The sequence below is a fragment of the Delphinus delphis genome, chromosome 1 (genome assembly GCF_949987515.2).
Source record: "Delphinus delphis chromosome 1, mDelDel1.2, whole genome shotgun sequence".
Classification (NCBI taxonomy): Eukaryota; Metazoa; Chordata; class Mammalia; order Artiodactyla; family Delphinidae; genus Delphinus; species Delphinus delphis.
Genome location: NC_082683.1, coordinates 115,812,542 through 115,836,294, shown reverse-complemented (window position 1 = coordinate 115,836,294; position 23,753 = coordinate 115,812,542). Strand labels below are relative to the sequence as shown.

The 23,753-nt window shown below is 39.7% G+C and overlaps 1 pseudogene; it reads right to left on the bottom strand.

Annotated features, from left to right (window-relative positions):
• Window positions 1-1,162: 1,162 nt before the first annotated feature.
• LOC132423288 (small ribosomal subunit protein eS1-like) lies at window positions 1,163-22,637 on the bottom strand (annotated as a pseudogene).
• Between the last annotated feature and the right edge of the window lie 1,116 nt (window positions 22,638-23,753).

The following is a 23,753-nucleotide window of genomic DNA, read 5'->3' as shown; positions in this document are numbered from 1 at the left end:
CCAGCACCATTTGTTGAAAAGACTGTCCTTTCTATATTGAATTGCTTTTTATTTTAAAATTATTTTTTATTGGAGTATAGTTGCTTTACAATGTTGTATTAGTTCCTACTGTACAGCAAAATGAATTAGCTATACATATACATATATTCCCTCTTTTTCGGATTTCCTTCCCATTTAGGTTACCACAGTGCATTAAGTAAAATTCCCTGTGCTATACAGTATGTTTTCACTAGTTGTCTATTTTGAATTGCTTTTATACCTCTGTCAAAAAGCAGTTGATTATACTTGTGTGGGTATATTCTGGGCTACCTATTCTGTTCCATTGATTTATACAATGTAATTATTGATATATTATGACTTAAGTCTGCCATTTTATTGTTTATTTTCTTCTTGTTTCTTCTGTTTTTTATTCCTCCGTTTTACTTTCCTGGCCATTCTGTAGGTTATTTGAATATATTTTTAATAATTCCATTTTGATTTACTATAGTGTATCTTGAGTATATCTCTTTGAATAGATTTTTAAATGGCTGCTCAAGGCATTACATTAAACATACGTAACTTATGGTTTACTGATGTTGGCTTTTTACCAGTTCAACTAGCATGTAGAAACATTACCCTTACAAGATTCCTTTACCATCGCTCCTTGATAACTTATCTTAACCATATCCTCTCCACATATTGAGAACCATATCAGGTAATGTTATAATTTTTGCTTCAATTGTCAAGTATAATTTAGAAAACTCAAGAGGAGAAGGATAGGGAATTCCCTGGCGGTCCAGTGATTAGGACTCAGTACTTTCACTTCCAGGGCCTGGGTTAAATCCCTGGTGGGGGAACTAAAACCCTGCAAGCCACCTGGTGCAGCCAATAAAAAGAAAGAAATGAGGAGAAGGATAGTCCATGATATTTAACCCATATTTTTACTCTTTCCATTGCTCTTTCTTTATTCCTGATGTTCCAAGTTTCCTTCTTTTTTCTTTCTGTTTCAAGATATTCCTTTAGCCATTCTTTTAGGGTAGGTCTGATGGTGACAAATACTTTTAGTTTTCCTTTACAGTGAGGATGTCTTGATTTCACCTTCATTTCCTGGGCATAGAATTCTATTTTTTTCACAAATAAGATCTTTTATTTGTCACCATTGGAAGTCTGATTTTTAAACAGATTATTGGACTGGTGGCTCATATCCATCAGTTCACTCAACTTTAGCACCTGCTGCATCCCCAGTAGCTTTTCCAGAACTACTACCTTCACTATGTAGCTCCATGAGTTTTCCCAATTCAAACTTGGGCTTCTTCAGCATTTTTACTTTTCTAACAAAGGCATCATGGAGTGGATAAATAGATTGGAAGACCTTTTCTGTCTTTCCCAATGCTGCCTGGAATGAATTTATTTACCCTGTTTCAAGTCATTTGTCTACACCTCTTGGGTCATGATTTTCATCATCTTCTTGCGGATCTGGAGGACCTGCTGGTGTTGGGCATAAGAGGTCTTCCGAATCTGATTGTTGCGTTTTTTAGTAAAACCCGTACAGAATAGACGAAGCAAATAACCATAGGTAGTCTTGACATCAGTGTGAGCTTCAATCATGGTCTGACATTTTTTGACCATGGAGCACATTTTATCATGGGTAAGATCCATGCCATGGAAATTAGTCGGGCAGTTTTTGCCCTGAACATCCTCAGTAATTAGCATGAATTTTCTAAATGCAACTTCATCATTCTGCAGATCAGCAAGGCTCACTTCAAAAATATGACCCTTGAGGCCATCAGATGAGATTTTGGTTCCCTGAGTTCTCGTGACTAGTGTTTTCCCAATATTTCTTACATTGAACATAGCTGGTGCTTTCATATCATACCAATCTTTCTTAGAAAATGGGTCAACTGCTTTCTTCTTGGCTCCCTTTTTACCACCTTTTGTAAGGCACTTGATCTTGCCGACCCTGGGTATAGAATTCTAGATTGACAGTTCTTCTATTTCAGCACTTGAAAAATGTTATGCTACTCCTCTTGCCTGCATTGGTTTCTGATGAGAAATCAGCAGTCATTTAAATTGTTTTCCCCTCTAGTTAATGTGTTGTTTCTCTCTGTTATGAAGATATTTTTTTCTTTTTTGTTAGTTTCCAGCTGGTTGATTATAATGTGTCTTGGTATGTATTTCTTTGAGTTTCTTTGGGGTTCATTCAGTTTCTTGAATCTGTAGATTTGTGCTTTTTGCCAAGTTTGGAGAAATTTCAATACTTTTTGAATAGTTTTTCTTTCTTTAGCCCAGCATTCTTATTTTTTCTCCTCTCATTCTGAGACTTTGATAACAAGAATGTTAGATCTTCTATTATTGCCCCCATAGAGCTCTGAGTCTCTGTTGATTTTTTTCAGTCTGTTTTCTTTCTGTTGTTCAGGTTGGGCATTTTCTATCTTCAAGTACACTGATTCTTTCCTTTATAATCTCCGTTTTGCTATTAAGCCCATCAAGTGACTTTTAAATTTCATTTACTGCATTATTCACTTCTAAAACTTCCCTTTGTTTCTTCTTCATATATTCTGTTCTTTTGCTGAGACTTTCTAGTGGTTTTGTCTTTTTTTTCATTTCCGGGGTTTTATAATTACTTGTTGAAGTATTTTTATGATGGCTGCTTTAAAATCCTTGTCAGATAATTCCAACATCTCTCATCTTGGTTTTGGTGCCTATTGATTGCCTTTTCTTCATTCAAGTTGATATTTTCCTGGTTTTTGGTATGATGAGGGATTTTTGACACTGTGGTGGTGGGGTAGGTGATGTTATTACCACTGGGTGGTTGTGAAAATACAAATTTTCCCTTGTCCTTGCTCAATAACACCCCAAGCAAGAGAGGGAAGTAGTGCCTCATTACTTCAGGGTGGGAATGGAAGTTCAGTCTTCCCAATCAGCCTCTTCTGACGTCACCTCAGTTGGGAAGAGGAGGGATTCCTCCTTACTGCCAAGAGAGATGGAGGTCTAGGCCTTCCTCTTGGCCTTGCTGATGGTGTGGGGTCCCACATTTTTCCAATGGCATTTGGCCAGAATAAGGTGATTATTGCCTAAAGGCTTCTATCTTGCTAGGCCATCTCTTTTCTCATCCTTTGCCAAGAGAGAGAAGAGTTCTCTTGGGATTGGCATTTCTGGGTTACAGACTTGTTTAACACACAGCCCAAGGTATATACATGACAAAAAGGAAACCCAGGGAACTAACCACCATGTCATTCCTTGGATCTTGAGGTCCCTATCCAGTACTTCTTCTCTCCACCTTTTAGAATCTTCTTGTGTTTGTGTTTTATATATAATGTCCAGGATTTTTGGAAAAGTAGAGAAAAATGTGCCCACTTCATCTTCTCTGGAATGAGTAGTCTGATCATGTGTTTTTATAACCTTTCTAATCTATCTATCTATCTATCTATCTATCTATCTTTCTCTCATGGAAATAATGGTGGGATCTTTAAAAATGACTTCTTGTTAATTGGTAAAATCTCAGAAGATTTAATGAAAACTTGGTAAAATTCAGTACTCACTCATAATTGCAAAAATTTGTAGAAAACTACAGCAAACATAATATTTAGGTAGTGAGCCTTTAGAAGCAATACTATCAAAGTCAGGAATAAAGCAGGAATTTCTCCAGTTACTGCTACTATCTATTAATTAACTGGTGTCTTGGCCAAAGCAATGAGACAAGAAAAATAAAAATGTATGTGGATTAGAAAAGGAGACACAAATTATCATGTTTTTAGATCACATTACTGCTGATGTAGAATATCCAAAGGAATCTGCAGGCAAATTATGAGAGCTAATAAAGGAGTGAACAGGACTCCAGCAAACAACCATATCGTATACAAGATATTATTCTAACTTGGCTCACAGGTTAACACTTGTTTACTAATCTTGACATAGTTCAAGATTACCTCCTAGTAAGTCCTCAGTAAATATTAGCTATTATTTTAATTATAATTCATTTAAAATAGCTTCTAATCAGTTATAAAGAGCCAGACCTTGGGCTGTAAGTGTAAACAGATGAAGTCCCAGTCTTTTTTTTTTTTAAGTCTTTATTGAATTTGTTACAATATTGCTTCTGTCTTTATGTTTTAGTTTTTTGGCCGGGAGGCATATGGAATCTTAGCTCCCTGACCAGGGATCAAACCCACACCACCTGCATTGGAAGGCAAAGTCTTAACTGCTGGACCATCAGGGAAGTCCCCTAGTCCCAGTCTTTATGTGAGGAATGCTGGTGAGCCATATGCCTGCTGTGCATCTGCACTTGCCCTCTGCCCTCTGCGTTGATGTTCCAGCTCCCTCCCCACTACAGAAAAGCCACCTGACTCATTCAGGTAGGTCACAGCACTCCTAACTGATACCTCATCTCTGATTCCCTGACTCTTTGCTGTTGTCTGCTGGCACAGATATGTGTGCCATGTGCCAGGCTTAGGTAAGAGGGATGGGGGAGGTAGGTGGGAGATGGAAGGTGTGTGTAAGTTGACAAACATGGAGATGTCTGTTACACCTAGTCTCTGTTTCCACAGAGCTCATGACACAAATTGTAAGTTCTGACATTATAATCATATACAGTAGTCCCTTGGTATCCATGGGAGATTGAGTCTAGGACTGCTCACTCCACACCAAGATACCCTGGATGCTCAAGTCCCTTACAATCACCCTCTGTATCTGTGGGTTCTAGAAACATGGATATGGAAGGCTGACTGTAATGTAAATCTTTTTCAAAAAAAAGAAGGGGGGGAATTGGCAGAATCTCAACATATTTCAGTTACTTAGCAGCTGTGCAAATTAGTATAAACAGATTTAAAAATCACTCTGGGAGCCATTTTGTGGAAATTAAGGGTGATTTTTATATAAAATACTATATTTTGATGTAAAGAAGGTACACTGTGTTAGCACATTAAGATGAAAATCACATCAAATTGATACTAAGACTAGAAAGCACACTGGAAGAACTTGCTACCATGTGCCCCTGACAAGCTGTGGCCAGATCTGATCTCATGTAAGTAGTCAGTATTGACTCCACAGCTAAATTGGGCAAATGAATGCAGTTACAGTTAGTAAAAACTCACAGAAAGAACACACAGATATTGTGATTAGCAAGTGTATAGAAAAATTCAGTCTTAGAAGAGACAGGAGTAAAATGAGCAAGATGGTAGTGTGGGATTTTTTAGTGCCTGTCCCCTCCTAGAAACATCAATTTGAACAACTCCAGTGGCTCCAGGCAGCTTCTGTGACAACAGGCTCCTGGTGGACTCCAGTGAACCAAGCCTCCTGGACCACCCCAGAGCAAGCCAGCTCCCTTAGATCATGACTATTGTGGCCCCAGCTCCCAACTAGCTCCCATGAATCTATGCTTCTATGAACCCAGACTCCAGCTGGGCCCATGCTACCACACCCCAAGCTGCCAGCCTGCCCCAGTGCCAGGCTGGCCCCTGCAGACCTAAACTTTAGATAATCTCTTACAGACCCAGGCTCCTAGTCTGCCCTCCTAGTAGTGCCAGATGACTTCCCTCAGACCCAACCTTCAGACCAGCAGCTGTAGCCTCAGGCTCCAGGATCACCCTAGGTCCAGGCCAATCCCCATGTCCACAGCCTCCAGGCTGGCTCCCACAAAACCAGGTTCCTGGCCCATTCCAGCACCTGACTGGTCCCTTTAGACCCAGATGTCAGGTTCATCCCACTGGTACCTTGGTAGCCTTGGTTTAGATCACATTACTGCTGATGTAGAAAATCCAAGGGAATCTGCAGGCAAATTATGAGACTAGCCTTGGTTGACTAGCCTTGGTAGCCTTGGTTGACCCCTGTGGTCCTAGAAGACAGGTCTTCCCATTTGGACACAGATCCCAGGCTCCCCAACACAGACTTATGCATCAGACCCACCCAAGTGAACACAGGCTCTGGGCCCAACCCATGGACCCAGGCACAAATGAACCCAAGCACCAGGCCTGCCAGTCTGCTGACCCAGGCACCATACTTGCCAGTACAAGGACTCAAGAAGTAAGCCCACTCAGGATCTCTGGATCTCTGATGGGCTGACTGGTAAATGGCTTTGCCTGCTGAAGCTAGTCTTTAAAGACTGGAAGAGGTGCCTACTTCCTCAAATGTGCAGACACCAATTCAAGGCCACAAGGATCATGAATAATCAAGGAAACATGACACCATCAAAGGAAACTAATAAAGCTCCAAAGGCTGATGCTAAAGAAATGGAGATTTACAAAGTGTTTGACAAAGAATTCAGAATAATCTTCTTAAATTCAGTGAACTCTAAGAAAACACAGAGAGACAACTAAATAAAATTAGGAAAGCAGGGCATGAACAAAATGAAAAGTTCAACAAAGAAATAGAAACCATAAAAAAAAAAAACCACAGAAAAACCCAAAACAGAAATCCTATGTTGCAGAATACAGTAACTAAACTGAAAGAGTCCATAGAGAGCTTCAACAATAGACTCAACCAAAGAGAAGAATTAGTGAACTAGAAGACAGGTCCTTTGAATCATTCTCTCGGAGAAGAAAAAACAATGAAAAAGAGCAAAGAAAGCCTATGTGAATTATGGGCTAACATTAAAATAAACAATCTACACATGTTTGGAGACCCAGAAGGAGAAGAGGAGGAAAAAGGAGCAGAAAGCTTACTTAAAGAAATAATGGCTGAGCAAGATCCTTTTTGACTCACCTCCTAGAGAAATGGAAATAAAAACAAAAATAAACAAATGGGACCTAATGAAACCTAAAAACTTTTGCACGGCAAAGGAAACCATAAACAAGACAAAAAGACAACCCTCAGAATGGGAGAAAATGTTTGCAAATGAAGGAACTGACAAAGGATTAATCTCCAAAATTTACAAGCAGCTCATGCAGCTCAATGTCAAAAAAACAAACAACCCAATCCAAAAAAATGGGCAGAAGACCTAAATAGACATTTCTCCAAAGAAGATATACAGATTGCCAAAAAACACATGAAAGAATGTTCAACATCACTAATCATTAGAGAAATGCAGATCAAGACTACAATAAGGTATCACCTGACACAGATCAGAATGACCATCTTCAAAAAATCCAGAAACAATAAATGCTGGAGAGGGTGTGGAGAAAAGGGAACACTCTTGCAGTGTTGGTGGGAATGTGAATTGATACAGTCACTATGGAGAACAGTATGGAGGTTCCTTAAAAAACTACAAATAGAACTACCATATGACCCAGCAATCCCACTACTGGGCATATACCCTGAGAAAACCAAAATTCAAAGAATCATGTACCACAATGTTCATTGCAGCTCTATTTACAGTAGCCAGGACATGGAAGCAACCTAAGTGTCCATCGACAGATGAATGGATAAAGAAGATGTGGCACATACATGCAATGGAATATTACTCAGCCATAAAAAGAAAAGAAATTGAGTTATTTGTAGTGAGGTAGATGGACCTAGAGTCTGTCATACAGAGTGAAGTAAGTCAGAAAGAGGAAAATAAATACCGTATGCTAACACGTATATATGGAATCTAAAAAAAAAAAAGCTTCTGAAGAACCTAGGGGCAGGACAGGAATAAAGACACAGATGTAGAGAATGGACTTGAGGACACAGGGAGGGGGAAGGGTAAGCTGTGACAAAGTGAGAGAGTGGCATGGACATATATGCACTACCAAACGTAAAATAGATAGCTAGTGGGAAGCAGCTGCATAGCAGAGGGAGATCAGCCTGGGGCTCTGTGTCCACCTAGAGGGGTGGGATAGGGAGGGTGGGAGGGAAACACAAGAAGGAAGAGTAATGGGGATATATGTATATGTATAGCTATAAAGCAGAAACTAACACACCATTGTAAAGCAATTATACTCCAATAAAGATGTTAAAAAAAAAAAAGAAAGTTCTAAAAAACCACAAAAAACAAAAAGAAATAATGGCTGAGAATTTCCCAAATCTGGAAAGAGATTTTGACATCCAAGTTCATGGAACTAATAAGTCATGAACATGTTGGTCATTTATGTCTTCTTTGGGAAAAATGTCTATTCATGTGCTCTGCCCATTTTTAAATCATATTTTTTTCTATTGAGTTGCATGAGTTCCATATATATTTTTAAATTGAAGTATAGTTGATTTACAATGTTGTGTTACTTTCTGCTGTAAAGCAAAGTGAATCAGTTATATGTATACAGATATTTACTCTTTATTAGATTCTTTACCCATGTAGGTCATTACATAGTATTGAGTAGAGTTCCCTGTGCTATACAGTAGGTCCTTATTAGTTATCTGTTTTATATATAGTGGTGTGTATATGTCAATCCCAATTTCCCTGTTTAACCCTCCCCCCTTCCCTCCCGGTAACCATAAGATTGTTTTCTACTTCTGTGACTCTATTTGTTTTGTAAATTAGTTCGTTTGTAGCATTTTTTTAAGATTCTACATATAAGTGATACCATACGATATTTGTTCTTCTGTGACTTTCTTACTTCCTACTTTACTCAGTATGACAATCTTTGGTCCATCCATGTTGCTGCAAATGGAATGATTTCATTCTTTTTTAGGGCTGAGTAATATTCCATTGTATATATGTACCACATCTTCTTTATCCTTTCCCCTGTCAATAAACGTTTAGGTTGCTTCCATATCTGAGCTACTGTAAATAGTGCTGCAATGAACATTGGGGTGCAGGTTGCATGAGTTTCTTATATATTTTGGATGTTAACCCTTTATCAGATGTTTTGCAAATACTTTCTCCAATTCAGTAGGTCACCTTTTCAATTATTTCTTTTGCTGTGCAGAAGCTTTTTAGTTTGATGTAGCCCCACTTCTTTATTTTTGTTTTTGTTGTTTGTGCTATTGATGTCATATTCAAAAAACCATTACCAACACCAGTGTCAAGGAGTTTTTCAGCTATGTTTTCTTCTAGGAGTATCACAGTTTTGGGTCTTACACTTAAATCTTTAATCCATTTTGATAGTTTTTGTGACTGGTATAAGATAGGGATCTAATTTCACTCTTTTGTATGTAAATAACCAGTTTTCCCAGCACCATTTATTGAAGACTATACTTTTCCCATTGAGTATTCTTGGCTCCCTTGTCAAATATTAGTTGACTGTATATACATGTGTTTATTCCTGGACTCTCAATTCTGTTCCATTGGTCTATGTGTCTGTCTTTATGCCAGTACCACACTATTTTGATTATTATAGCTTTGAAATAAAGTTTCAAATCAGAACATGTGATGCCTCCAGGTTTATTCTCCTTTCTCAGGATTGCTATGGCTACTTTTGGTCTTTCGTGGTTCCATATAAATTTTTCTATTTCTATGAAAAATGCCATTGGAAATTTGGTAGAGTTTGTACTGAATCTATAGATGGCTTTAGGTAGTATGAATATTTTAACAATATTAAATCTTCCAGTTCATGAACACAGGATATTTTTTCACTTATTTATGTCTTCAATTTCTTTCATCAAAGCCTTGTGATTTTCAGTATACAAATCTTTCAACTCCTTGGTTAAATTTATTCCTAAATAGTTTACTATTTTTGATGCTATTACAAATAAGATTGTTTTCTTTATTTTTCAGCTAGTTCATTGTTAATATATAAAAATGACTCATGATTTTCCCTTGCCAAGCAAACCAAAAATATACCAATGAAACAGATCCTGTTGTGTTCATAACCATCAAGTGAATAGCTCAAACCATTTCTCAGAAAGATATATATATAGATCCCTACAATAAAATCTTGCGGCTAGTTAAAAAAATACAATTGATTTTTTATGTTGATTTTGTATCCTGCAACTTTACTAAATTCCTTTATTAGTTCTAACAGTTTTTTGGTGGAGTCATTACGACTATTTAGACAAGTTTACTTCTTGCTTTCTAATTGGATGTCTTTATTTCTTCTTCTTGTTTAATGGCTCTGGCTAGGACTTTCAGCTCTACGTTGAATGAGAGTGGTGAGAGTGGGCACATTTGTGTCCACTTTCTTAATGTTAGAAGGAAAACTTTCAACTTTTCACCACTGAGTATATCGTTAACTATGGTTTTGTCATATATGGCTTTTACTATGTTGAGGTACATTCTTTTTATACCCCATTTGCTGAATTTTTATTATAAAAGATGCTGAATCTTTTAAAATGCTTTTTCTGCATCTATTAAGATGATCATATGACATTTATCTTTCATTCTATTAATATGGCTTATCACATTTATTTATTTACCTGTGTTGAAATCCCAGGGATAAATTCTTCTTGATCACGATGTATAATCCTTTGAATATGTTGTTGAATTTAGTGTGCTAGTATTTGGTTGAGAATCTTTGCATCTATATTCATCAAGGATATTGGCCTGTAGTTTTCTTTTCCTGTAGTTCCTTATTTGGCTTTGGTATCAGGGTAATGCTAGCATAATAAAATGAGTTTAGGGATGTTCTCTCCTCTTCAAATTTTTTGGAAGAGTTTGAGAAGGACTGGTGTTAATTCTTTTTTAAATGTTTGGTAGAGTTCACCAGTGAAGCCATCTGGTCCTGGCTTTTTCTTTGTTGAGAAGTTTTTGATTACTGATTCAATCTCCTTTCTTGTCATTGTTCTGTTCAAATTTTCTATCTCTTCATTATTCAGGCTTGACAGGTTGCACATTTCTGGGAATTGAACCATTTCTTCTGGGTTATCTAGTTTGTTGGCATATAGTAGTTTATAGTAGCCTCTTGTGATGTTTTGTATTTCTGTGGTGTGAGTTGTAATGTCTCCTCCTTCATTTCTGTTTTTATTTATTTGAGTCTTCTCTCTTTTTTTCTTAGTCTAGATAAAGGTTTGTCAATTTTATCTTAAAAGGAGATGGCATGTTTACTGGAACATGCAAGAAATTTACCTCCTGAGAATATAACAGCACAATCAGTGTTATAAATCGTTCTACTCAAATAATGGGAGCAGTGGAGGGTGACTAGAGAATAGTGTGATAAATGAATGGAATTTAATGCCTCCCAGAACATTCACAGAAAAGTAGAAAACCACTGTTTTCTCCAAAAGGGGAGAAGTTCTTGGTACTTCAGTCTACACTTTCTCAACCTCTAGAAAGTCTCTGTGTGAAGGTTAGCCAACTGAAGTTGGGGGCAGTCCCTAAAAACTGCTTCACTTCTGACACCAATTACAAGTTCAGGGGGCTTCCCAAAACCACACTCTATTTTGATTACTCACTAGAATTCACCTCACATGTGAAAGGTTCGAGATTTGTAACCAGGTGGAAATACCAGGCTCTCCAGGCAGTTCTGGAGAGCAGCAAAATTAGCCTCACCCTCACAGGCCCCTGTGAACAAGAACAGAGCTGGCCTAGGGGATTAGTGCACACAGCAGGGCTTGGGTTTGAATCCTGGTTCTGCCGCTTGGCCACTGTGTGAGCTCTTTGCTGTGCTGACCTCTCTGGGTCTCTCTCTCCATTTGTTAAAAAAAAATTCACCAAAATCTTCTATACTCATGGTTATGATTTATTATAGGGAAAGGATACAGATTAAAATAGCCAAAGGAAGGGATGCTTGTGTAAGAGTCCAGGAGGGTTTTAAACATGGGTCTTCCAATTGTCCTCTTCCCATGGAGTCATGAACAACGTTAACTCTTCCTGGCAGTGATGAATGACAATATACATGAAGTATTGTCAGTTAGGGATGCTTACTCCAGTCTTGGTGTCCAGAGTCAGTGTTGGTTCATCATTCAGGCTCCAATATTACTGATCTCGATTTTCAGCCCTTCAGGAAGTTGAGTTGATATATATGACCCAAAGTCCCCATGTTGAATCACATTTTTGATGTGGCTTAAATCCCCTAACCTAAATCACATTGTTACTATCTGGCAGGTGCAAGCTCCCCTGGCAAACAAAGACACTCTTATCAGGCTTGACATTCCAAGGGTTTAGAGATTACCTCTCAGACTTGGAGGAAAACCATCTTTGGCTGAGCTTGTTTATTAGAGCGATAAAGCTGTGTAGACCACACAAGAGTGAGGGAAGAGTGAGGCCTGCCTTGAGACTCACTCTCCTGTGAGGGAACTATACATCCAGGAGGTAAATGGTGGTGATTTCCAGTCAGATAGCTGGATAGGGGAGAACCACCAGCACCACCAGACCTGAAAATTCTACTTTCTGCTGCAAAAATGTAATAAAAGACTTGAATAACATCTACAGAGTTGAGGAAGGTGCAGATGATGACCCAAGAACTCTATTGCCACTTCAAGTCATCATTTAGTACAAGGGAAAAGAAGGAACATTCTCAGATGCACAAGAAATATGCCACCCTTGTGAAGTTTTAACTGAATGAGCTAGAGTCAATGCATGTTTAGACTGGTATGCCAATTGCTTATACTGCTATCAACTTTATCTTCTTGATATTAGAAAAATTCCATCATAAATAACATGACAGGGGATAGATGAAGCCACAGAAAAAGAGTAAATCATTCAGGGACCATATGTGAGAAGAGAAAGGATGAAGGACACAATTCTGGGAACTGCCAGTAATAAAGATGAACACAAGAAATAGAATCAGAGAGGTAGAAATAAAACAGGAGTGGAGTTTGGGATTAGCAGATGCAAACTATTATATCTAGAATGGATAAACAACAAGGTCCTACTATATAGCACAGGGAACTATATTTAATATCCTGTGATAAGCCGTAATGGAAAAAATATTAAAAAGTATATATATATAACTGAATCACCTTGCTGTACAGCAGAAATTAACACAACATTGTAAATTAACTATATTTCTATAAAATAAAATTAAAAAAATAGGAGTCTCTCATGTGTATTTGTCTACAATTTTTTTCTTCAACAATATATAACAGATTTCTTTTAGATCAATACCATCTGTTTTGTCTCATTCTGTATTACAGATCCATATTGTTCTATAGTATGTTTATACCATAATTTATTCACCTAACCTCTTATTGATTGGTATTTGTAAATTATTTCCAACTTCTTTCATTGTGAATTATGTTGTAATGAACATTGTTTTATGTCTCACTTATCCTTGTGCAATTGTGCTAGTATGTGTGTATACAGATTGTTACAAATAGAACAGAGTACCAAGGGTATCAAACAATTAAAATTTTGACAGGTAACACCAATTTTTTCTCCAAAAACTCTGCACCAATTTATACTTCCATAAACAGTGTATGTGCCTTGTTTCCTCTAATTTTGTCATCACTGGAATCTATCAGTTATTTTTTTCCAATTTCATAGGAAATACTATCAATATCTGTTTAATTTATATTTCTCTGATTCCTAGAATGAATGTGCATTTTTCATGTTTTTTAAGCATTTTCTTATTCTTATTCTATAAATTGCTGCAATGAACACATCCCTGTATTTCATTTCTGCAGTATTTGACATTGTTAACATCCCAGTTCTTCAAATTCTCTAATTTCCTACTGACCTCCTTTAAAACACTTTAATTTTCTTCCTACTTTTCTAGTGAGTTGTTGTCAATCTCCTCTGTGTATGTCTCTTCCTTTACAATTCTTTAAATATTAGTATTGCCAGGATGCTATAGACTGGATGTTTGTGTGCCCCTCCCCTTCCAACACCCTAAGTCTTCTGTTGAAACTTAATCTCCAGTGTGATAGCATTAGAAAGTGGGGCCTTTGGGAGATGATTAACTCAGGAGGGTGGAGCCCTCATGAATGGGATTAGTGGTCTTTTTTTTCCTTCTAGTTTCATTGAGATATAATTGACATACAGCACTGTGTAAGTTTAAGGTGTACACCATAATGATTTGAATTTTGTACATCATGAATGATTATTACAACAAGTTTAGGGAACACCCATCGTCTCATAAAGAAACAAAATTAAAGAAATAGAAAAACATTTTTTTCTAGTGATGAAAACTCTTAGGATTTACTCTCTTAGCAAGTTTCATATTTAACATACAGCAATGGTCATTATATTTATCATGTTGAACATTACATTCCTAGTACTTATTTATCTTATAACTGGTAGTTTGTAGCTTTTGACTGCCTTCATCCAATTCCCCTCCCCCCAACCCCAGCCTCTGGTAACCACAAATCCAATCTTTTTCTATGATTTGTTTGTTTGTTTTTAAAGTGTAATTGACCTACAACACTGTGTTAGTTCCTGTGCCACAACATAGCAATTTGGTGTTTCTATACATTTCAAAATGATCACCACGATAAGTCTAGTTATGATGTCATCATACAAAGATATTAGTTATTGACTATATTCCCCCCATTGTACATAACTATCTACCTGTATCTATCTGTATATACACACACACACACATATAGTTATTTTAAGTTGCTGATCTCTTAAATTCAAATGCATTTGACAAACCCGCATTTTCACTCCCCCCAACACACTAACTGTTCTTGATGTCATATTTTACATCATTTTGTTTAGTGTATCCCTTAATTACTTATTGCAGATATACACGATTTTATTACCTTTGTCTTTTGCCCTCCCTCCTAACTTTATACATGGCTGATTTACTGTATATTTGCCTTTACTAATGAGATTTTTCCTTTCATAATTTTCGTGTTTCTAGTTGCAGCCTTTCTTTTTCACTTAGAGAAGTCCCTTTAACATTTCTTGTAAAGCTGGTGTGGTGTGATCTCTTTTAGCTTTTGCTTGTCTGTAACATTTTTGATTTCTCCATCAAATCTGATTGAAAGCCTTGCTGGGTAGAGTGTTCTTGGTTGTGGTTTTTCCCTTTCATCACTTTAAATATATCGGGCCACTCCATTTTGGCCTACAGAGTTTCTGCTGAAAAGTCAGCTGATAGCCTTATGGGAGATCCCTTGTATGAAACTTGTTCTCTGCCCCTTGCTCTCTCACTTCTCCTTCTGAGACCCCTATAATGTGAATGTTAGTATGCTTGACGTTGTCCCAGAGGTCTCTTAAACTGCCCTCATTTCTTTTTGTTCTTTTTTTCTGTTCCTTTACACTGATTTCCCTTACTCTGTCTTCCAGTTTGTTGATCCATTCCTCTGAATCATCTAATCTACTGTTGACTACTTCTAGTGTATTTTTCATTTCAATGATTGTATTCTTCATCTCTGGTCTTCTTCATATTTTCTAACTGTTAAAAACTTCTAACTTCTCATTCTTTTTATCCAGTCTTCTTCTGAGTTCTTTGAACATATTTATGATCATTAACTTGAACTGTCTATAGGGTAGATTGCCTATCTCCACTTCACTTAGTTCTTCTTCTGGGGTTTTATCTTATTCCTTCATTTGGAAGATATTCCTCTGTTACATCATTTTGCTTAATTTGCTGTTTTTATTTCTATGTATCTGTAGGTTGGTTATGTTTCCTGTGCTTGGAGAAGTGACCTTTTGGAGGAGACCTCCTATGTCTCACAGTAGCGTATTCCCCTCTGGTCACCAGAGCTCTATGCTCTAGAGTTGTCCCCTATTTGGGCTGTGTGGGTCCTTCTGTTGTGGCAGGCTGACTACTGTGGGCAATCTGGTAGATGTGGCTGGCCCCCAGTCCAGTTGGTTGCCATGTTCTGTCTTGTGTGGAAGCTGCTGGCCACTGGTTGTCAGGGCTGAGTCATGAGGCTGATAGCTGCAGGACCTCAGGTGGTTTTGTGTCTAGTGCTGGGCCACTGGTAGGCAGAGCCAGGTCAGGCATGGGTGGTTGTGAGACCAAGGGTTCCATATCTATTTTCAGTCTACTGGTGAGCAGAGCCAGCTCCTGACACAACTGGCTGTGGGGTCTAAATTGTCCCAAGACTAGTGTTGGCCTATGATGAGTGGAGATGATCCTAGGGCAGCTGAGTGAGGGGTCCAAGGTGTCTTGAAGCTGGGGTTGGCCTGCTAGGGCCAAGGCCAGCAGGTCGTAGGGTTGGTGCCTACCCACTGGTGGATGAGGATGGTCCTGGGGCTAGTACCAGTTCATTGGTGGGCACAGCCAGGTCCCAGGGCCTCTGACTGCAGGGTCCTTGTGTTCCCAGGGCTAGTGTTGGTGCACTGGTATATGAGTTGTGGTGCACTGGTATATGTATATGTGCCCTGATGGGCAGGGTATGGTCCTGGGATGGCTGTGGGCTCAGGAGGCCTTAAGGCAGAAGCCCTGCTAGTGGCTGGGACTGTGTTCTCGACCAGCTTGTTGCTTGGCTTGAGGCATCCCAGTACTGGTGCTGAAAGGCTGGTGGGTGGGGCCAGGTCCCTGCACTAATAAGCTAGAGGGAGAATTCCAAAATGGTGCTTGCCAGCACCAGTTCCCACATGGTAGAACGAGTTCCTCAAAATGGCTGCCTCCAGTGTCTATGTCCCCAGGGTGAGCTACAGTTTCCTCCAGCTTCTCCATGAGGCTCCCCAATATCAGCAGGTGGGTCTGATCCAGGCTCCTTTCAAATTACTGCCTCTTCCCTGGGTCCCTGAGTACAGGGAATTTTGTGTTACCTTTTAAGACTGGAATGTCTACTTCCCACAACCCTCTCACACCCCTGAAAGTAAGCCCCATTTGCTTTCAAAGTCAAACATTCTGGGGGTTCATATTTCTGGTGCAGGACCCCAGGGAAGGGGAGCCCAATGTGGGGCTCAAACCCCTTGTTCCTTGGGAAGAAACTCTACAATTATAATAGTCCTCCCATTTGTGAGTCACCCACCTTGGGTTATGGGTCTTGACTATACTGTATCTTCACTCTTCTACCTGTCTCATTGTGGCTCCTTCTTTATATCTCTAGTTGTAGGAGATCTTTTCTCCTAGTCTCCCAGTTTTTCTCATCAATAGTTGCTCTGTAAATAGTTATAATTTTGTTATGCCCATGAGCTCAGGGTCTTCCAACTCCACTCTCTTGGCCCTGCCCTAGATTAATACTTTTAAAAAAGAGACGTCAGAGAGCTCTCTCCTCTTTTCTACCATGTAAGAACACAGTGTGAAGATGCCCGTCTATGAACCAGTAAGTGGACTCTAACTAGACACTGAGTCCGTTGGTTCCCTCATCTTGGATTTCCCAGCCTCCTGAACTGTGAGAAAAAAAATGTGTGTTGTTTAAGCCATATAGATAATGGTATTTTTGACATAGTGGCTGGCATGGACTAAGCCACAGGGGATGCTCCTCCTCAGCCCCCTTTTCACTTTACATTTTCTTTCCAAGAAAGATCCTTCTAGTACATGGTATGACTTCAACCACAATTTGTGTGCTGCTTATACATGTATCTGGTATGTAGCTCAAGTGACTCTTTTTAGTCCCACATCCATATATTCAACTCTGTCATAGACATCTTAATCTTAACGTGTCCCAAACTGAACTTATCATCTCTCATGTCCCAACTTGTCCCTTCTCTTATCTTGGGTTTGATCACCCAAGTCAGCAACCAGACTCTTCCTTTTCCCTCTCCTTCAACTAGCATATAAAACCAGGTATCAAGTTTTGCTGAATCTGACTTCTTCCATTTATCCACCCCCCTCCCCGCCCCACTTCAACTAAGGCCTTCATTATTGCTTAGCTGGATTCTTCCAATAGCCTTGGAATATCTCCTTGTTTCTAGTCTCATTCTCCTCTTCATCAGTTTAGTTTCTAACGTGTGAATTGAAGTATAACACTCCCCTGCCCCAAATCCTTTCTTTACATCTCCTTGAAAGACTTCAGGATAAAATCCAAACTCCTAATCTTGGACACTAAAACCTTAGCACTATGGACCTGGTTTTCTTTCCTTTTCTTTCAACCACATTAAAACATCCTCAGTTTCTTGAACTAGCTAAGTTCTCTGGCTTCTCAGATATTACCCTTGTTCATCCTCATTATGTAACATACTTCCCCCATTCTTCAAAGGAACCACACCTATTAACTTCTCTCCCAGCAGCCTCCTCTGATAACACAGAGTTATATTATGCAGTCATTCTAAGTGACCCCATAGTTTCAGAACTACATTTTAATGCTTTGCTTCTCTAGCTGGTTCCTCCATGAGACTGCGAGCTGCTTAAGAGCAGAAAAGAGTGTAGCTTTTATTTCTACATCCTCAGATATAGCTCAAGAGATATCCAATAGATAGAAGGAAGAAGAAGAGCAAAGGAGAATCTGGCATTTACCTCCACTAAAATAGTGCTCACCAAGATCAACGTTACCAGTGACCACACAATTACTAAATGCATTGGACATAATTTTTGCTAATCTGGATACAGTTTTGAAACTCTTTTCCTTGTTTCTTTGTATTGTTTTTTGAGACATTGCTTTCTCTTAGACTCCTGTCTATCAGATAGATCTTTCTCATTTTCCTCTTCGGGATCCTTTTCTTCTGCTTGCTTCTTAAATATTAAGCTTACCTCCTACCTCAGGATAGTGTCCTGGGTCTCCAGATCTTTTAGTTTCACTGGAGACCGAGGTCCAAGCTGGAGCTTACTCAGACACCTGCAGTGTTGTACTGCCACCTACTGGAACCAGCAAGAGGCCAGCCAGCAAAAGTAGAGCCCCTCATCCTAGGGTGTTGCAAATAGGTTTTGCTATTCTCTGCTGGCTAAGACATCAAATGCTTCAGCAAATCACTGGGCAACAGGGAGATTGGTTCAAGATGGCGGAGTAGAAGGATGTGCTCTCACTCCCTCTTGCAAGAGGTCCTTGCAAGAGGACCAGAATCACAACTAACTGCTGAGCAATCATTAACAGGAAAACATTGAAACTCACCAAAAAAGATACCCCACATCCAAAGACAAAGGAGAAGTCACAATGAGATGGTAGGAGGGGCGCAATCACAATAAAATCAAATTCCCTAACTGCTGGGTGGGTGACTCACAAACTGGAGAACACTTATACCACACAAGTCCACCCACTGGAGTGAATGTTCTGAGCCCCACATCAGGCTTCCTAACCTGGGGGTCCAGCAATGAGAGGAGGAATTCCTAGAGAATCAGACTTTGAAGGCTAGTTGGATTTGATTGCAGGACTTTGACAGGACTGGGGGAAACAAAGACTCCAAGTATGAAGGGCACACACAAAGTAGTGTGTGCATTGGACCCAGGGAAAGGAGCAGTGACCCCATAGGAGACTGAACCAGACCTACCTGTTAGTGTTGGAGGGTCTCCTGCAGAGGCGGGGGATGGCTGTGTCTCACCATAAGGCCAAGGACACTGGAAGCAGAAGTTCTGAGAAGTATTCCTTGGAGTGAGACCTCCCAGAGTCCACCATTAGCCACACCAGAGAGCCTGGGTAGGCTCCAGTGTTGGGTCCCCTTACACCAAGTGACCAACAAGGAGGGAACCCAGACCCACCCATCAGCAGACAAGCAGATTAAAGTTTTACTGAGCTCTGCACACCAGAGGAACAGTCATCTCTATCCACCACCAGTCTCTCCCATCAGAAAACTTGCTCAATCCTTTTAGATAGCTTCATCCACCAGAGGACAGACAGCAGAAGCAAGAAAAAGTACAATCCTGCAGCCTGTGGAATAAAAACCACGTTCACAGAAAGATAGACAAGATGAAAAGGCAGAGGACTATGTACCAGATGAAGGAACAAGATAAACCCCCCAGAAAAATAACTAAATGAGGTGCAGATAGGCAACCTTCCAGAAAAAGACTTCAAAATAATGATAGTGAAGATGATCCAGGACCTTGGGGAAAAAAATGGAGGCAAAGATCAAGAAGATGCAAGAAATGCTTAACAAATATCTAGAAGAATTAAAGAACAAACAAACAGAGATGAACAATACAATAACTGAAATGAAAACTACACTAGAAGGAATCAATAGCAGAATAACTGAGGCAGAAGAATGGATAAGTGACCTGGAAGACAGAATGGTGGAATTCAGTGCTGCAGAACATAATAAAGAAAAAAGAATGGAAAGAAATGAAGACAGCCTAAGAGACCTCTGGGACAACACTAAATGCACCAACATTCAAATTATAGGGGTCCCAGAAGGAGAAGAGAGAGAGAAAGGACCAGAGAAAATATTTGAAGAGATTATAGTCAAAAACTTCCATAACATGGGAAAGCAAATGGCCACCCAAATCCAGAAAGTGCAGAGAGTCCCATATAGGATAAACCCAAGGTGAAACACGTCATGACACATCGTAATCAAATTGGAAAAAATAAAGACAAAGAAAAATTATATTGAAAGCAGCAAGGGAAAAACGACAAATAACACACAAGGGAACTCCCATAAGGTTAACAGATGATTTCTCAGCAGAAACTCTACAAGGCAGAAGAGAGTGGCATGACATATTTAAAGTGATGAAAGGGAAGAACCTACAACCAAGATTACTCTACTGGCAAGGATCCCACTCAGATTTGATGGAGAAATCAAAAGCTTTACAGACAAGCAAAAGCTAAGAGAATTCAATACCACCAAACCAGCTCTACAACAAATGCTAAAGGAACTTCTCTAAGTGGGAAACACAGGAGAAAAGGACTTACAACAAACCCATAACAATTAAGAAAATGGTAACAGGAACATACATATCAATAATTAACTTAAACATGAATGGATTAAATGTTCCGACCAAAAGACACAGGCTAGCTAAATGGACACAAAAACAAGACCTATATATATGCTGTCTACAAGAGACCCACTTCAGACCTAGGGACACATACAGACTGAAAGTGTGGGGATGGAAAAAAGATATTCCATGCAATGGAAATCAAAAGAAAGCTGGAGTATCAATACTCATAGCAGATAAAATAGGTTTTAAAATAAAGAATGTTACAAGAGACAAGGAAGGACACTACATAATGATCAAGGGATCAATCCAAGAAGAAGGTATAACAATTATAAATATATATGCACCCAACATAGGAGCACCTCAATACATAAGGCAACTGCTAACAGCTATAAAAGAGGAAATCAACAGTAACAAAATAATAGTGGGGGACTTTAACACCTCACTTACACCAATGGACAGATCATCCAAAATAAAAATAAATGAGGAAACAGAAGTTTTAAATGACACAATAGACCAGATATATTTAATTGATATTTATAGGACATTCCATTCAAAACCAGCAGATTATACTTTTTTCTCAAGTGCTCATGGAACATTCTCCAGGATAGATCACATCTTGGGTCACAAATCAAGCCTCAGTAAATTTAAGAAAATTGAAATCATATCAGCATCTTTTCTGACCACAACGCTATGAGAATAGAAGTGGATTACAGGGAAAAAAACGTAAAACACAAACACATGGAGGTTAAACAATACGTTACTAAATAACCAAGAGATGACTGAAGAAATCAAAGAGGAAATAAAAAAATACCTAGAGAGAAATGACAATGAAAATATGACAATCCAAAACCTATGGGATGCAGCAAAAACAGTTCTAAGAGGGAAGTTTATAGCTATAAAAGCCTACCTCAAGAAACAAGAAACACCTTAAATAAACAATCTAACCTTACACCTAAAGGAACTAGAGAAAGAAGAACAAACAAAACCCAAAGTTAGCAAAAGGAAAGAAATCATAAAGATCAGAGCAGAAACAAATGAAATAGAAACAAAGAAAACAATAGTAAAGATCAATAAAATAAAAGCTGATTCTTTGAGAAGATAAACAAAACTGATAAACCATTAGCCAGACTCATCAAGAAAAAGAGAGAGAGGACTTAAATCAATAAAATTAGAAATGAAAAAGGAGAAGTTACAACAGACACGGCAAAAATACAAAACATCCTACGAGACTACTACAAGCAACTCTATGTCAATAAAATGGACAACCTGGAAGAAATGGAGAAATTCTTAGAAAGGTATAACCTTCCAAGACTGAACCAGGAAGAAATAGAAAGTATGAACAGAGCAATCACAAGTAATGAAATTGAAACTGTGATTAAAAATCTTCGAACAAACAAAAGTCCAGGACCAGATGGCTTCACAGGTGAATTCTACCAAACATTTAGAGAAGAGCTAACACCAACACTTCTCAAACTCTTCCAAAAAATTGCAGAGGAAGGAACACTCCTAAACTCATTCTATGAGGCCACAATCACCCTGATACCAAAAGCAGAGAAAGATACTACAAAAAAAAGAAAATTATAGGTCAATATCACTCATGAATATAGATGCAAAAATCCTCAACAAAATACTAGCAAAGAGAATCCAGCAACACATTAAAAGGATCATACACCAGGATCAAGTGGGATTTATCCCAGGGATGCAAGGATTTTTCAATATACGCAAATCCATCAGTGTGATACACCATATTAACAAACTGAAGAATAAAAACCATATGATCGGGAGAGAGGGGGAAGATGGCGGAAGAGTAAGACGCAGAGATCACCTTCCTCCCCACACATACATCAGAAATACATCTACATGTGGAACAGCTCCTACGGAACACCTACTGAATGCTGGCAGAAGACCTCAGACCTCCCAAAAGGCAAGAAACTCCCCACGTACTTGGGTAGGGCAAAAGAAAAAACAGAGACAAAATAATACGGATGGGACCTGCACCAGTGGGAGGGAGCTGTGAAGGAGGAAAGGTTTCCACACACTAGGAAGCCCCTTCACAGGTGGAGACTTGGGTGGCGGAGGGGAGAAGCTTCGGGGCCGCGGAGGAGAGCACAGCCACAGGGGTGCGGAGGGCAAAGCGGAGAGATTCCTGCATAGAGGATTGGTGCCGACCAACACTCACCTGCCCGAGAGGCTTGTCTGCTCACCCGCCAGGGTGGCGGGGGCTGGCAGCTGAGGCTCTGGCTTCGGTCGGATCGATCGCAGGGAGAGGACTGGTGGCGTGAACATAGCCGGAAGGGGTTAGCGCACCACTGCTAGCCGGGAGGGAGTCTGGGGAAAAGTCTAGACCTGCCGAAGAGGCAAGAGACCTTTTCTTCCCCCTTTGATTCCTGGTGCATGAGGAGAGGGGATTAAGAGCGCTGCTTAAAGGAGCTCCAGAGACGGGCGCGAGGCGCGGCTATCAGCGTGGACCACAGAGACGGACAAGAGATGTTAAGGCTGCTGCTGCCGCCACCAAGAAGCCTGTGTGCCAGCACAGGTCACGATCCACACCTCCCTTTCCAGGGAGCCTGTGCAGTCTGCCACTGCCGGGGTCCCTGGAGCCAGGGACAACTTCCCTGGGAGAACGCATGGGGCGCCTCCAGCTGTTGCAACGTCCCACTGGCTTCTGCCGCCGCAGGCTCAACCCGCATCCGTACCCCTCCCTCCCCCCAGCCTGACTGAGCCAGAGCCCCTGAATCAGCGGCTCCTTTAACCCCGTCCTCTCTGAGCGAAGAACAGACGCCCTCAGGCGACCTACACACAGAGGCGGGGCCAAATCCAAAGCTGAGCCCCGGGAGCTGTGCGAACAAAGAAGAGAAAGGGAAATGTCTCCCAGCAGCCTCAGGAGCAGCGGATTAAATCTCCAATATCAACTTGCTGTACCCTGAATCGGTGGAATACCTGAATAGACAACGAATCATCCCAAATTGAGGAGGAGGACTTTGAGAGCAAGATTTACTATTTTTTCCCCTTTCCTCTTTCTGTGAGTGTGTATGTGTATGCTTCTGTGTGAGATTTTGTCTGTACAGCTTTGCTTTCACCATTTGTCCTAGGGTTCTGTCCATTCATTTTTTGGTTTGTTTTCTTTTACTTAAAAATTTTTTTTCTTAATAATTATTTTCTATTTTAATAACTGTATTTTATTTTATCTTACTTTATTTTATCCTCTTTCTTTCTTTCTTTCTTTCTTTCTTTCTTTCTTTCTTTCTTTCTTTCTTTCTTTCTTTCTTTCTTTCTTTCTTTCTCTCTACTTCTTCTCCCTTTTATTCTGAGCCATGTGGATGAAAGGCTCTTGGTGCTGCAGCCAGGAGTCAGTGCTGTGCCTCTGAGGTGGGAGAGGCAACTTCAGGACACTGGTCCACA